At 47.0% G+C, this 16417-nt stretch overlaps 1 protein-coding gene across 2 annotated transcripts in view; it reads right to left on the reverse strand.

Annotated features, from left to right (window-relative positions):
* Positions 1 to 16417, reverse strand: part of LOC118377105 (serine/threonine-protein kinase PAK 5-like) — a 129390-nt gene that overhangs the window by 46681 nt on the left and 66292 nt on the right. The gene's annotated exons all lie outside the window — the stretch shown is intronic.

The following is a 16417-nucleotide window of genomic DNA, read 5'->3' on the forward strand; positions in this document are numbered from 1 at the left end:
TCTACACCTGCGTTGCTTGCTGTTTGGGGTTTTAGGCTGGGATTCTGTACAGCACTTTGTGACATCAGCTGATGTAAGTGCTTTATAAATACATTTGATTGATTGATTGACTGGCTGAATGGCTAGCTGACTGACGGACTGGCTGGCTTAATGCTTGACTGACTGTCTGGCTGAATGACTAGCTAGATGTCTGGCTGAATGACTGATAACTGTGTTGTGTTGATCTACAGTTCAGGCTGGGAGCAGCTAGACGGCCAGGACAAGATCATGGTGTGTGCTCAGTGGCGTAGCGCAGACACCATAAAATGCCTTGCATTTTTACAATTTCCAATATGTGTTTGAAGGACTTGATTGTTTGATTAGATTATTCAAATATGTTATAGAAATTTCCAAATGTATTTTTGTTTTGTTTTAAAGCACTATTAAATGCTCCAGGGCTAATTTGGTTTAGGATTTTGGCATGTTTTTCTAGATTTAGAACATAGAACAACATTTATAAAGCAAACATTATCCCTTAGGTCTAACTGTCACGACTTCAGTCTTCTAGCCATCATGGATCCATTTTTCCTTATCCATTTGTTTTGTCTTGTCTTCCTACACACCTGGTTCCAATCCCATTCATTACCTGTTGTGTATTTAACCCTCTGTTTCCCCTCATGTCTTTGTCAGAGATTGTTTGTTATTTCAGTGTTGTTTTGTATTGGTGCGCGATCGGGTCCTCGTACCAACTTTGTTTTATTTGTTACATTTAGTGTTGGAGTTATGTTTTTGTCTGTTGTTATTAAATAACTCCATTACACTCAGTTTGATTCTCCTGCGCCTGGCTTCCCTGCCACCGATACACACGACTCTGACAGAATTTCTGACCCCAAAAATGAAGTCAGCAGGAGAAGGTATCCCGGCCATGGAGGTGGAGGAGCGTGTCATGGAGCATACGGAGATGATTGACAATCTGAGCGCCGCCATGGATCGAATTGTCCAGAATATGGAGTATCTCCGTAGTACCGCGTCATGCCATATGGGTTGATGAATGCTCCATCAGTCTTCCAATCATTTGTAGACAAGATTTTCAGAGACCTGCACGGGCAGGGTGTAGTGGTGTATATCAATGACATCCTGATATACTCCGCTACATGCGCTGAGCATGTGTCCCTGGTGTGCAAAGTGCTTGGTTGCCTGTTGGAGCATGATCTATATGTCAAGACAGAGAAATGCTTGTTCTTCCAACAGTCCGTCTCCTTCCTAGGGCATCGGATTTCCACGTCAGGAGTGGAGATGGAGAGCGACCGCATTGCAGCCATGCGTAATTGACCGACTCCCACCACGGCAAAGGAGGTACAGTGATTCTTAGGGTTTGCCAACCACTACTGGAGTTTTATCCAGGGTTTTGGTCAGGTTGCTGCTCCCATTCCCTCACTGCTAAAGGGGGGCCCGGTGCGCTTGCAGTGGTCAGCTGAGGCGAACAGGGCTTTTAGGCACCTGAAGGGTCTGATAACCTTGGTTCCTGTGTTGGCTTATCCCGATCCCTATTTGCCGTTCATAGTGGAGGTGGATGCATCCGAAGCTGGGATAGGAGCAGTGCTCTCTCAGCGCTCGGGTACGCCACTGAAGCTCCGCCCCTGTGTTCAGCCCGGCGGATCGAAACTATGATGTGGGGGACCGGGAGCTGTTGGCTGTCGTAAAAGCCTTGAAGGCGTGGAGACATTGGCTTGAGGGGGCTAAACACCCTTTTCTCATCTGGACTGACCATCGCAATCTGGACTACATCCGGGAGGCGAGGAGACTGAATCCTCATCAGGCATTGTGGGCCATGTTTTTCACTCGTTTTGTGTTTACCCTCTCTTACAGACCTGGCTCCCAGAACGTTAAGGCAGACGCACTGGCTGTATGACACGGAGGAGCGGTTCATGGATCCCACTCCCATACTCCCAGCTTCTTGTTTGGTGGCGCCGGTAGTGTGGGAGCTGGACGTGGTCACATGCAGAGCCCTCTCCCCCTCAGTGTCCAGCTAGGCATCTGTACTTTACGTCTGCTGTCCACGACTGACTGATCTATTGGGCCCACATGTCACCCTCTGGTCATCCTGGGATAGGTTGGACGGTGCGCTGTCATGACTTTAGCTAAGGACGTGAGGATTTATGTTTCCTCCTGCTCAGTGTGCGCCCAGTGCAAGGCTCCTGGACACCTGCCTAGAGGTAAGTTAAAACCCTTACCCGTTCCACAACGGCCGTGGTCGCACCTGTCTGGATTTTTTAACTGATCTTCCACCTTCACAGGCTAACACCACGATCCCAGTCGTTGTGGATAATTTTTCTAAGTCCTGACGTCTCCTCCCTTTGCCTGGTCTCCCTACGGCCTTACAAACTGTGGAGGCCCTGTTTCCACACGTTTTCCGGCACTTTGGGGTGCCTGAGGATATAGTGTCTGATCGATTTCCCCAGTTCACGTCAAGGGTTCTGGAAGGCGTTCATGGAACGTCTGGGGGTCTCGTCAGTCTTACTTCAGGTTTTCACCCGGAGAGTAATGGGCAGGTGGAGAGAGTTAACCAGGATCTGGGTAGGTTTCTGCGGTCTTTTTGCCAGGACCGGCCGGAGGAGTGGGCGAAGTTCATGCCCTGGGCAGAGATGGCCCAGAACTAGCTACGCCACTCCTCCACTAACCTTTCTCCCTTTCAATGTGTATTAGGGTATTAGCCGGTTCTAGGTCCTTGGCATCAGAGTCAGACCGAGGCTCCTGCGGTGGACAATTGGTTCCGGTGCACAGAGGAAACCTGGGAGGCCGCCCACGTCCACCTCCAGCGTGCCATACTGCGCCAGAAAGTTGGCGCAGACCGTCACCGCAGTGAGGCCCCGGTATTCGCACCAGGGGACAGGGTCTGGCTCTCGATCCCAAACATGACCCTCCGCCTGCTCTGCCGGAAGCTGGGTCCTCAGTTTGTGGGGCCGTTTAAAGTCCTGAGGAGAGTGAACGGGGTATGTTATAGGTTACAGCTACCCACTAATTACCGTATTAACCCCTCGTTCCATGTGTCTCTCCAGGAGGCAAACAAACGAACGTACAGTCTGATAGGGCTCACTAGGCGGCAGGGTAGCCTAGTGGTTAGAGTGTTGGACTAGTAACCGGAAGGTTGCAAGTTCAAATCCCCGAGCTCACAAGGTACAAATCTGTCGTTCTGTCCCTGAACAGGCAGTTAACCCACTGTTCCTAGGCCATCATTGAAAATAAGAATTTGTTCTTAACTGACTTCCCTAGTTAAATAAAGGTAAAATAAAAATAAATAAAAGCAACAATTCAAAAACAAGATCCCACAAACAACACGTGGCAAAAGGCTGCCTAAGTATGATACCCAATCAGAGACAACGATAGACAGCTGCCTCTGATTGGGAACCATACCCGGCCAACAAAGAAATAGAAAACATAGAATACACATAGAAATAATAAACGAGAACACCCCCCCAAAAAGGTGCGGACTCTGGCTGCAAAACCTGAAACCTCATCTTCAATGGCGGCTCTGGTGCGGAGATCATCGCCGGATGCTACGTACCATGGATCGTCGCCGGAGGCACCGGACAGTGGATTGTCGCTGGGGACTCTGGACTGGGAACTTCTGCTGGAGGCTCTGGACCTCAGACCGTCGCTGGAGGCTCTGGACCGTCGTAGGAGGTTCCGGACCACGGACCGTCGTTGGAAGCTCCGGACTGGGAACCGTCGCCGGAAGCTCTGGACTGTGGAGCCGTACTGGAGGTCTGATGCGTGGGGGCGGTACTGGTGGCACCGGGCTTGGTGACACGCACCTCAGGGGAGGGCGGGGAGAAGGCACAGGACGTACTGGACTGTGGAGGCGCACTGGTGGCCTGATGCGTGGGACAGGCACAGGGCGTACCAGGCTGGGGAGACTCACTGGAGGCCTGGTACGTGGAGCTGACACAGGATATACTGGGCCGTGGAGGCGCACTGGAGGTCTGGAGCGTAGAGCTGGCACAACCCGTCCTGGCTGGATGCTCACTTTAGCCCAGCAAGTGCGGGGCGCTGGCACAGGACGCACTGGGCTGTGGATGCGCACTGGAGACACATTGCGTATTTCCGCAAAACATGGTGCCTGACTGGTCCCACGCTCCTCACGGCGACTATCTTGCTCCAGAAACCAAACCATCCACTCTACCTCATCACTCCCCTCAACTATCTCACAATACTCCTCGCTCAGTCTATTCAAATATTCCTCTTCGCTCTCAGACTCGCCCCTCGACTTTGCCGACCAACCCGTGTGCCTCCGCCCAAAAACCTTTTGGAGGCTGCCTCTCGGGCTTCCGTGGTGGTCGCGAACCCCGTGTCATCGTTGTTCCTCCTTTGCTGCCTCCGCCTGCTTCCATGGCAGGCTTCCATCTCCTGCCATAATCTCGTCCCACGTCCAGGATGTCCTCCATTCCTGGCTTTCCTCCTGTGCATGCTGCTTGGTCCGTTGTTGGTGAGATCTTCTGTCACGATCGTTATGAGGAGTGAACCAAAGCGTAGCGTGGTTTGGGTTCATCATCATTTATTTAAATGTGAACCAGCAACAAAACAAGAAAGAGTAACAAACATACAAATGTACAGTCTTGTAGTGCTCAAAAGCAACAATACAAAAACAAGATCCCACAAACAACACGTGGAAAAAGGCTGCCTAAGTATGATCCCCAATCAGAGACAACGATAGACAGCTGCCTCTGATTGGGAACCATACCCGGCCAACAAAGAAATAGAAAACATAGAATACACATAGAAATACTTAACTAGAACACCCCCCCAGTCACGCCCTGACCTACTCCACCATAGAAAATAAAGGCTTTCTATGGTCAGGACGTGACAGGCTATTGCAAGAAACAGACTGTTTTTCAAATTTTAAACACTTTTTTGGAGAGTTTGAAATTGAGATCCTTTGATCCGGACAAGGGAATTTCTAAAAATATTTTCCCCTTATAAAATCCCCTAAATGTACATTTTAAGCTCAAATAATACAACAACATCCATTTTTCAACTATAAAAGAACTTTCCCTGCAGGACAAGGATTGTCTTGACTTTCAAGAATCCCTAAGCTAATTTCCTACTACATTTTCCATGAGGCTGAGAGAAAATATTGCAGTTTTAAAGCAAATTGGGGGGTGCTGCTATGTCAGTGCGTGTGCTACTGACGAGTCCTACCAGATGACCCGGGAGGGGATGTCTCAGGTGAAGAAGGACATCTGGACACGCTCGGCCATCCAGATCAAACCCGGGGACACACATAAGGGTATACTAAATCCGCGGGCAACATTAAGCATTAAGACTCTAAGAATGTATCCCAAATGGCACCCTATTCTCTATTTAGTGCACTACTTTTGACCAGAGCCTTATATAATTCAAACCCTGCTCAGTCACAGCGTCCCAGTGTTGATGTAGCATACATGATACTAGCATAGGTTATTCTGCCCCCTACTGGTTTGCAACAGCAATGCAGCTCTGTGAGACATAATGGCCACTGTTACTGTCACTGTCATTTAATGCTTTCCATGAATGAAAGGGCACAGCACACAAAAACATTCCAGGTAGAAGTTACCCTTAGGCACAGATCAAGTATCAGCTAGTTCTTCCTAAACCCTAACCTCATCCATAGCCGGAGAAAAATCTCAAACTGGGCTTAGATCAGAACTTTATCTCCATTTTTACAAAATCTTTACTAAAGTACATTGTGCTGCTCTTGAACAGTAATAAATTGTAATTCATATTGAGTTTCTTAGAACATGATGCGTTGATTATTAGAGCCATGTTTTTGGAACAGCTCCATGATTAATGTAGGCAGAGGCCGACCTCTTTCCTCAGGGCGTGCTGCCTGTTATTTAATAACCTTCATCTTACATTCCCCAATCCCCTCATTTCAAGAGCTGCTGGTTAACATAGATAACAACTAATCATCATCATCATGCTCTTATGGAGTAGTAGTGAGATACAACACCATAAGAACTCAAATATTGGAAGAATACTCTTCTCAGAGTACTACTGTAATAGGAAAATCATTTTTTAAAACAGTAGCGTTGAAAGGGGAACGTGTGATAAAACTGATAACCTGTCATGTCCCTGAAGGAGAGATGACATGAACTGCAATGATAGATAGAAAAGAGGAGAGAGAGAGAGCGAGAGAGAGAGAGCGAGAGAGAGCGAGAGAGAGCGAGAGAGAGAGAGAGAGAGAGAGAGAGAGAGAGAGAGAGAGAGAGAGAGAGAGAGAGAGAGAGAGAGAGAGAGAGAGAGAGAGAGAGAGAGAGAGAGAGAGAGAGAGAGAGAGACTTTGACTTTTGGTCTTGCTTTATTGAAACATTCTTAATTCATTTAAAACTCACCCCCACTCCTAAAATAAATAAAAATAAAAAAATAAATAAAAATACACAAAAACCATCTCCTACAACCGTATATCCAAAACATCTTCCCCAGCAATACAGACAGCCCCCCAACACACCATATCTCCTCAAACATCTCCACACATTTGATCATTTTATAGAACTCAAACTCAACCCTAAGGCGCGCAGAGACCATCCCATGAAACAGTAGTAAAGGGTCTGTTATCCCCCACCTTGACCCTGTTCCTCCTTGTTAGCCAAATAGCTAACTTTGCCTGAGCAAACAGAAAATTCAACAAAACACATTTTTCTTTCTCCTTACTCGAATACCTGTATCCCATTATAAACATCCCAACAGCAAAAACCACCCCCAACCTGTCACACAGACATTCCAACAGAGACATTAATGGCATTAACCTGGTGCACACAGAAAACACATGAATTACAGTTTCTTTCATTTGACAGAAAGGACACCCCTGCCCAATTCCCGGATCAACCCGTGCCAACCAGCTGTTAGTGGCCAGGGCTCCATGAAGAACCCTCCACTGGAGGTCCCCTGACCTCTTTGGTACTGGGGGTTTGTAGAGCGCCCTCCATCTAAAACCCACCATACTCTCCGCCCCACATACCCCCTGCCACTGATGTGCCTTCACTCCTGTTAGGCTTCTAATGCTCCTCACCTTAACGCAGAGGTTGTAGAGGGCTTTACCTCCCACCCCTCAAACTCCCCAGGCTCGGAGTGTTAAAATCTAACAAGTCCTCCAGACCCCTTGCCAGTCTCCAGTCTCTGCCGTCACCTGCAGTGGCGGGAACATTGGTGGCCCCTCTCCCTTTGGCCTCTCAAACACCCCCTTACCGGCTCAGACAGTGCCTCCTGGACCTCCTCCAGGAATCTCTCCAGCAGCCTAAGAGACGTTATTCCTGTTTGTTGCGCCAAGACCTCCGGGGTTTTCCACCCCTCCTCTCCCAGCAGTCTCAGGTCACCCAGCCTTTGTAAACCCCTGCCATCAGTTGCCTCTGCAGGGTGGCCGACTGAACCGATCTCAAAGGGATGGCTGGGTTGTGGAAGATGGGCTCCTCCCACACCCACTGCCCAGGCTCCACACCCCTTCTCGTGTGGGCCTTAGCAGCTGCCAGGCCCTCAGCACCGCAGAGTAAAACTCTGAGAGACCTGCTGTACTCAGCCTCTCCAGCTTCATGAGGAACAGCTGCCGGTCCAACCCTAATCCGCCAGCTCTCCTCAGCAGCGCGCATGCTGGTTCCCTCCAGCCAACATCAGTGTGGTACAGCAGTCTCTGCACCGCCTTTAGTCTGAAAGCAGCCATCCTGCTCTCCAGTTCCACCAGGCCTTGTCCTCCTTCGTGGACGGTCATGTACAAAACTGCTGCCTTCAGCCAGTGATGTCCCGACCAAAAAAGTCCACCAGCTTGCGTTGCAGGTCTGCAAGCAGACCGGCGGGGGTTGAGGACAGCCAGTTTATGCCACAAGGAAGATGCCACCAGGTTGTTGATTATCAGCACCCTCCCTCTATATGACACTTGGGACAGGAGCCACCTCCACCTGGCCAGTCTTGACACCACTGCCTGTGTCAGCCCCTCCCAGTTCTTGCTGACCCACCTCTCCGAGCCCAGGTACACCCCCAACACTTTAAGCCCTTCACAACCCCACTGCAAACCCCCTGGAAGCAGAGGAGGAGCCCTATCCCCCATGCCCCACATAACAGAGCTTTGCTCTTTCCCCAGTTTACCTTAGCTGATGAAGCTCCCTCATACACCTTCAGACTGGTCTCTAGTTCCTGCATATCTTGCCCATCCCTGACCATCACAGAAACATCATCTGCATATGCTGAGACTGCAATTCCTGTCACCACATCCATGCCTGTCCAGCACACTCCCGCAGTCTCCTGCGTAGCAGTCCTAAAAAGGCTCAATGGCTAGTGTGTACAGCTGCCCAGATAGAGGGCATCCTTGTCTAATGCCCCGTCTCACCCAGACTGGCCTACTGAGCCCCCTCCCACCTTAACCATACATGACGCCCAGCATACAACAGCTTCACACAGGTCACAAAACTCTTCCCAAACCCAAACACAGACATCGCATTAAACAGATACTCATGATCCACTCTATCAAAAGCCTTCTCTTGATTTAAAGAGACCAGTCCAAAGTTCACATTAGAACCTCTCGACAAGTCCAACATGTCCCTAATCAAGAACAAGTTGTCCGTGATTGAGCGTCCCGGTACACAATATGTCTGGTCCTTGTGTATTATAGAGTCCAGATGGGACTTCAGTCTGTTAGAGAGGACCTTGGCAAAAATCTTGTAGTCCGCACAGAGTAACGCCACAGGCCTCCAGTTCTTAATATATATGCCATTTAGCAGACGCTTTCATCCAAAGCGACTTACAGTCATGTGTGCATACATTCTACGTATGGGTGGTCCCGGGAATCGAACCCACTACCCTGGCGTTACAAGCGCCATGCTCTACCAACTGAGCTACAGAAGGACCACTTAAGTTCACACAAGTCCCTTTTTGGGCAGGAGAGTCAGAGCCGCCCGACGGCAGCTCATCGGCAACTCTCCTACCCCTACGCATTCTCGCAACACGCAAAAGAAATCCTGTCCAATTGTTCCCCAGAATTTTTTGTAAAATTCCACTGAAGTCCATCAACCCCGGGTGCACGACCGGGGACATCTGGGTTACTGCCTCTGCCAGTTCATGTGACAACAGAGGAATGTCCATTTCATCCCTCTGTGGCCGAGAGAGCTTAGGGAGTCCTGCGAACAAGACCTGAGCACACATAGGATCACACATTTCTGCCCTATACAATTCAGTATAAAACTCCACAGTCCGCTCCCGCATCTCCCCCACCACAGAGGTCACCCGCCCATCAGACAGCCGTAGACAATGCATACCCTTGGCTTCACTGCTCTGTCTTTCCAAACCAAAGAAGAAGGAGCTGGGAGCATCCATCTCCTTGAGCATGGAGAACCTAGCTCTTACAAGTGCTCCCTTTGCTTTAACCTGGAAAAAACTGCCCAGGTCCCTACGTAATTCGGCTAAGTTAGCCTGGAGGCCTACATTGCCTTGCCCCACCATCTCTACCTCCATCTCACTAATACACCGCTCTAGTTCCCCCAACACTCTCCTAGCCTCTGAGGATGAGAGAGCTGTGTACTGTTGACAGAAAAGCCGAATTTGCACTTTCCCCACATCCCACCACTGACTCAGAGACTCATACTCCTCTCTTCGCTGCCCCCATCTTTCCCAAAAGTCTGAAACCTGAGCAAAAAGTGGCATCTTGTAAGAGCTTTACATTGAACTTCCAATAAGATACCTGCCGGGGCCCTGGTGAAATAGACAGCCGAGCCATGGTTATGTGGTGATCCGAAAACCCCACTGGGAGAATGGTAGCACTCAGAAACCTATTGCTCTGATTCCTGGACATGTAAAAACGATCAAGTCGAGCTGCACTCACCCTAGCCCCAAAACCTTCACCCACGTATACTGTCTTGTGTTTGGGTGTTTAGTTCTCCAAACATCCACTAGGTCAAACTGATTAAAGATGTCCCTTAACACTCCCACTGACTCTTGTGCCCCAAATCCCCACATTCAAAACACCGTAGACTATCTGTGCTGGCAAAACCTGCATAGAGCCCTTCCCCATGCCTCACTTTAAAATGCACATTTAGCTGTTGTTCATTATTGTTCAGAAACATAAACACTTGCCTCCTGAATGAAACAACGTGCTTAACGGCATCTGCCTGAAAACCTGCTGACAGTACACGGAAACCGCTAGCAAACTTACCAAAACGACTCAGCTCTTTCCTAATTTGATCATCCGTAATAAACGGAGGCAAATTTGCCACTACAACTCTTGTTGAAGGGGTAGAGAGAGGTGAAATTGACACCAACACATCCCTTACAAATATTCCGCTAGCAATTAGCCTACCGACCAAATTAGCTCTTTTCATGAACACAACCACAGCCTTGTTCATTCTAGAAGCAGAATGTATAAACTCAGCTCCTACCTGTTCACCGACCGCGAGCAGAACCTCCTCCACCTTAACTCCGTTCTCAGGAACACACCTGAAACCATGCTGAATCGACAGCGTCTCTTGCGCACTAGGCTGAGAAGCCATTGCGCACACTATACCTTGCAACCCCCGAACGTTACTCTGTCCTCTTCCACCCTAACTTTGAAAAAGAAACTTTGGATACCGCTAAAAACAAATATTGCATTAACCCTCCACCATAGAAAATAACATGTAAAGAAAAGAATAGAATCAAGAAAGTTAGTTAGGATAGAGCTTTCCACACCAAACACTCAAACTCCAAAACACCCAGCATGCACCGAGAGAGAGAGAGAGAGAGAGAGAGAGAGAGAGAGAGCGAGAGAGCGAGAGAGAGAGAGAGAGAGAGAGAGAGAGAGAGAGAGAGAGAGACAGAGCGAGAGAGAGAGAGAGAGAGAGAGAGAGAGAGAGAGAGAGAGAGAGACAGAGCGAGAGAGAGAGAGAGAGAGAGAGAGAGAGCGAGAGAGAGAGAGAGAGAGAGAGAGAGAGAGAGCGAGAGAGAGAGAGAGAGAGAGAGAGAGAGAGTCTGTGTGCGATAAAGAAGTTATTAAAGAAGTTATTCACAACAGAAGTTTGTGAGGTGATGTTCAATATCTCCAATAGCTCTGTGAGCTTTTTCCACCATATATCCAACTACCCAGGATCCTCCAGACTTCCACCATCAACTATTCAGCCATAAATAAGGTAAGCAGTATGCCACTGTGAATTAGGAGACGACCAAGGACAGGAGTTTTCCCTGGCCCAAGAGCAGAAATATTACCCTGGACTTTATCCAACTCTTCTGACTGTCATAGAGACACAACAACAAGCAAACACCTATTTCTTATCAAAATAGCTGCCTGTTTTGAGTTATTTGCTGCTTGTTAGATGTAGGATTTGACATCTTCCCCCGGGAGACTAGGGCAGCCCAGAGAAGAGCCCAGGCCTAGCGGTGCCCTATGTGTGTGTTTACTGTGTTCCTCTGATGTGATGTGATCCGGGCCGGGGCCACTCTGAGACCACTCTGACCCAGTTCCCCCTGATCTCTCTGGGGGAGCGCTCTATTACCAGCCCCAGGATTCAAACTAGGCCTAAATTATGTGTTCACCATATTGAGGCTAGTGGGTGTTCAAACTGCATTACAGATCACATCAAGAACAAACACATAGATGTGGGATCTTAATTTGATCACTATTTTGTTGATGAGAATTTTCCTGCACAGCAAGAAATGCAAACTTGTAGTGTGTTTGAGGTTCAAAAAGGCTTCTAAAGTTAGTAATTAAAACTTTGAATGAAAAATGTATCAAAATGTACCCTACAAAAATGGCCATTAATTATAATCCACATAATAATTTACATTTCCTGTTGCTGCAGGAATGCATAATGCAGACCTTCTTGTAACTGTGCATTGTCAGCTGATGTTTGTCTCTGAACAGCCATGGATAGAAGAGGGCCACTACAATGACTTAAATAAAGGTGAAATGAATACAAAATATATATATTTCAGCTTTTATTTATTTCATCAATTCCCAGTGGGTCAGAAGTTAACATACACTCAATTAGTATTTGGGAGCATTGCCTTTCAATTGTTGAACTTGGGTCAAACGTTTCAGGTAGCCTTCCACAAGATTCCCACAATAAATTGGGTGAATTTTGGCCCATTCCTCCTGATAGAGCTGGTGTAACTGAGTCAGGTTTGCAGGCCTCCTTGCTCGCACATGTTTTTTTCCGTTCTGACCACAACTTTTCTATAGGATTGAGGTCAGAGCTTTGTGATGGCCACTCCAATACCTTGACTTTGTTGTCTTTAAGCCATTTCGCCAAAACTTTGGAAGTATGCTTGGGGTCATTGTCCATTTGGAAGACCCATTTGCTACCAAGCTTTAACTTCCTGACTGATGCCTTGAGACGTTGCTTCAATATATCCACATAATTTTCCATCCTCATGACGACATCTATTTTGTGAAGTGCACCAGTCCCTCCTGGAGCAAAGCACCCCCATAGCATGATGCTGCCATCTCTGTGCTTCACGGTTGGGATGGTGTTCTTCAGCTTGCAAGCCTCCCCCTTTTTCCTCTAAACATAACGATGGTCATTATGGCCAAACAGTTCTATTTTTGTTTCATCATTTCTCCAAAAAGTACGATCTTTGTCCCCATGTGCAGTTGCAAAGTAGTAGTCTGGCTTTTTTATGGCGGCTTTGGGGCAGTGGCTTCTCCCTTGCTGATCGGCCTTTCAGGTTATGTCGATATAGGACTCATTTTACTCATTTTATAGATCATTTTGTACCTGTTTCCTCCAGCATTTTCACAGGGTCCTATGCTGTTGTTCTGGGAATGATTTGCATTTTTTGCACCAAAGTACGTTCATCTCTAGGAGACAGAACATGCCGCCTTCCTGAGCGGTGTGACGGCTGCGTGTTCCCATGGTGTTTATACTTGCATACTATTGTTTGTACAGATGAACGTGGTACCTTCAGGCGTTTGGAAATTGCTCCCAAGGATGAACCAGACTTGTGGAGATCTACAATGTTGTTTCTGAGGTCTTGGCTGATTTCTTTTGATTTTCCCATGATGTCAAGCAAAGAGGCACTGAGTTTGAAGGTAGGCCTTGAAATACATCCACAGGTACACCTCCAATTGACTCAAATGATGTGAATTATCAGAAGCTTCTAAAGCCATGACATTTTCTGGAATTTTCCAAGCTGTTTAAAGGCACAGTCAACTTAGTGTATGTAAACATCTGACCCACTGGAATTGTGATATGGTGAATTAAAAGTCAAATAATCTATCTGTAAACAATTGCTGGAAAAATGACCTGTGTCATGCACAAAGTAGATATCCTAACCGACTTGCCAAAACTATAGTTTGTTAATAAGAAATTTGTGGAGTGGTTGAAAAATGAGATTAACGATGGTCATTATGGCCATCTGGTGGCCATCTGGTGCACATGTAGTGTAGTTTTGTTAGATAAAATCCTTCTTTATATCCCAAAAAGTCTGTTTAGTTGGCGCCATCGATTTGAGTAATCCACTAGTTCAACACGCAGAGAAAGGAATCCAAACATCTACCCCTAAACTTTGTTACAACAAGTCAAAATACATTTCTATCTACTCCTCAGATACCCTAAAATGTAATCAAACTCTGATATTTCTTACGGAAAGAAGTATGTTCAATATGACCTTACTTTTGCATTTCTAAGAGGATGGTCTCTCAAAAAAAAGAACATTCCGGGTGGTTTTCTCCTACCATATCTATTGTGTTATATTCTCCTACATTATTTTAACATTTCTACAAACTTCAAAGTGTTTTCTTTCCAATGGTACCAATTATATACATTTCCTGGCTTCAGGGCCTGAGCTATAGGCAGTTTACTTTGGGCACGTCATTCAGACAGAAAGTGGAGAAAAAAGTTTTTGAAGAAGTTTGGTTGATCGTTTTCTTGTTTGCTTATGGCGGAATAGAGCTCATTCAGTGCTGTCTTAGTACCAGCCTCTGACTGTGGTGGTATGTAGAAAGCTACAAAGAATACAGATGAAAACTCTCTCGGTAGGTAGCGTGGTCTACAGCTTATCATGAGATACTCTACCTCAGGCGAGCAATAGCTCGAGACTCCCTTAGATATCGTGCACCAGCTGTTGTTAACCAAAATACATAGACCGCCGCCCCTTGTCTTACCAGATGCCGCTGTGCTATCCTGCCGTTACATCTTATAACCAGCCAGCTGTATGTTGATGTTGTCTTTCAGCCATGACTCCGTGAAGCATAAGATGTTATAGTTTTTAATGTCCCGTTGGTAGTTTAATATTCCGCGTAACTCGCCGATTTTATTAGCAGAATGGAGGGAAGTGGGGGTTTATTCGATCATCTACAAATTCTCAGAAGTCTATTCACCCAGATCACGGGGATCTGGGCCTGTTACTGAGGAAGCAGCGTATCCTTCACTCGTCAGAGTTGTGAAAGGAAAAAGAGGATTCTGCTTGTCCATGGTGAGTAATCGCAGTCCTGATGTCTAGAAGTTATTTTCAGTCATACGAGAAGGTAGCGGCAAAATTATGTACAAAATAAGTAAAAAAATAAGTTACAAATAAACAAACAAAAAACACAATCGGCCAGGGGCACGTAAAATTTCTAGCGATCTTCTCCCGTGCCATCTTACTGTCAGAAAGTTAACTTCAGTTATTCTTCCTTTAACTCTCTCTCTCTCTGTTTCATTCAGTCTCTCTCACTCTCACTCTCTCACTTTCTCGCTGTCTTTCATACACACACACACACACACACACACACACACACACACACACACACACACACACACACACACACACACACACACACACACACACACACACACACACACACACACACACACACACACACACACACACACACAGACTCTGACTTTCAGTCTCCGAAGGTCAGTCACTTTAGGCGATATAGGAGAATATATAACAACCAATTGAACTAAACATGAATTATACATGAGTATGGATTAGTTGAATATACATTGCTGCCTAATGAAATCTATATGTCTACATGACAAAATAGGGAGGGAGGAATGGAAGGTGAGTGGAAGGTGAGTACAGTACAATAGACCCACATAGTGTCTTACCTATCTTCTTCTCCTTGTCTCAATGGTCTTCATGCTACTGACAGTAGAAACCCATGGATAGAGTCCCACCATGTTACTTTTACATTCACAATACGTTGTTGTGCCAAATGGTGTCCTCCTAACCAGGGCCAGTTAGCATACTGTACATAGGTCCTCAAGGTAGATGTTTTCAGAGGCAATGGCTCAAACTAACCACAAGGTGAAGCTGTAGGCCCATACAATGAATCCCCCAAATGATCAGAACAGAATGCACTGTCACAATGAGACCAATCAATGATCCCCCTCTGATGTAGAGAGAGAGAGAGAGAGAGAGAGAGAGAGAGAGAGAGAGAGAGAGAGAGAGAGAGAGAGAGAGAGAGAGAGAGAGAGAGAGAGAGAGAGAGAGAGAGAGAGAGAGTGTGTGTGTGTGTCTGACATTGTGTGTGTGTGTGTGAATGTGTGTGTGTGTGATGTGTGAACACAGTGCGTGAGAATGCGTGAGAGGAGCGTGCGAGCGTGCGTGGGAGGAATGTCTCTCTGACCGTGACTCCAATGGCTCTGACATTAAGAGTGTGTCTGTGAATGGCAGGATCGAGATATGAACACAGAGCGAGAGAATGAGGAGAGGAGGAGGAGAGGATGGAGGAGGAGTGGGTGGAGAAGAGGATGGAAGAGGAGAGGATGGAGGAGGAGAGGATGGAGGAGGAGTGGGTGGAGAAGAGGATGGAAGAGGAGAGGATGGAGGAGGAGAGGATGGAGGGAGAGCGAGAGGGAGAGAAAAGAAAAGCTTAAATCAATGCTATCCACTTCAGCCTCTCTGACTGCCAAGACATACAGATGCTCTCTCTGTCTAGGAATGTATGTATGTGCGTGTGTGTTTTGTGCGTGTACGTGTACGCATGGGCGTGTGTATGTGCAAAGACATGATAAATCAAATTCTTAGTCAAATCAAATGGACACTAAAGTGACATTATGAAATAGGTGACCTTTCAACCCCCCACTCTGGCCACACATCCCTAGCATTAATTAAACTAATTTGTTATTGAAGCTGAATAATACAGTAATGCATTTTATTGACAGATAGATCATAAGAATTCAGGAGTGGTTTCTACTGAACACTGAGCACCAGTCATCTTCATTGGAAGAAGTTGACTTGGTGAGAATCCAGTGGTATTAACACCTCCAGTGATAAGATGTATGATGTCTTGGTTCTCTGTGTAATGGGTCAACTCTAACTCTGCACTTCCCTGTTCAAAAGGTCGAAATGCACCTGAAAAGAATGCAGATAAGATCTCTCTCCCTCTCTCGCTCTCTCTCCCGCTCTCTCTCCCTCTCGCGCCCTCTCTCCCTCTCGCGCCCTCTCTCTCTCCCTCTCGCGCCCTCTCTCTCTCTCCCTCTCGCGCCCTCTCTCTCCCTCTCGCGCCTCTCTCTCT

The sequence above is a fragment of the Oncorhynchus keta genome, chromosome 8, assembly GCF_023373465.1.
Source record: "Oncorhynchus keta strain PuntledgeMale-10-30-2019 chromosome 8, Oket_V2, whole genome shotgun sequence".
Taxonomy (NCBI): Eukaryota; Metazoa; Chordata; class Actinopteri; order Salmoniformes; family Salmonidae; genus Oncorhynchus; species Oncorhynchus keta.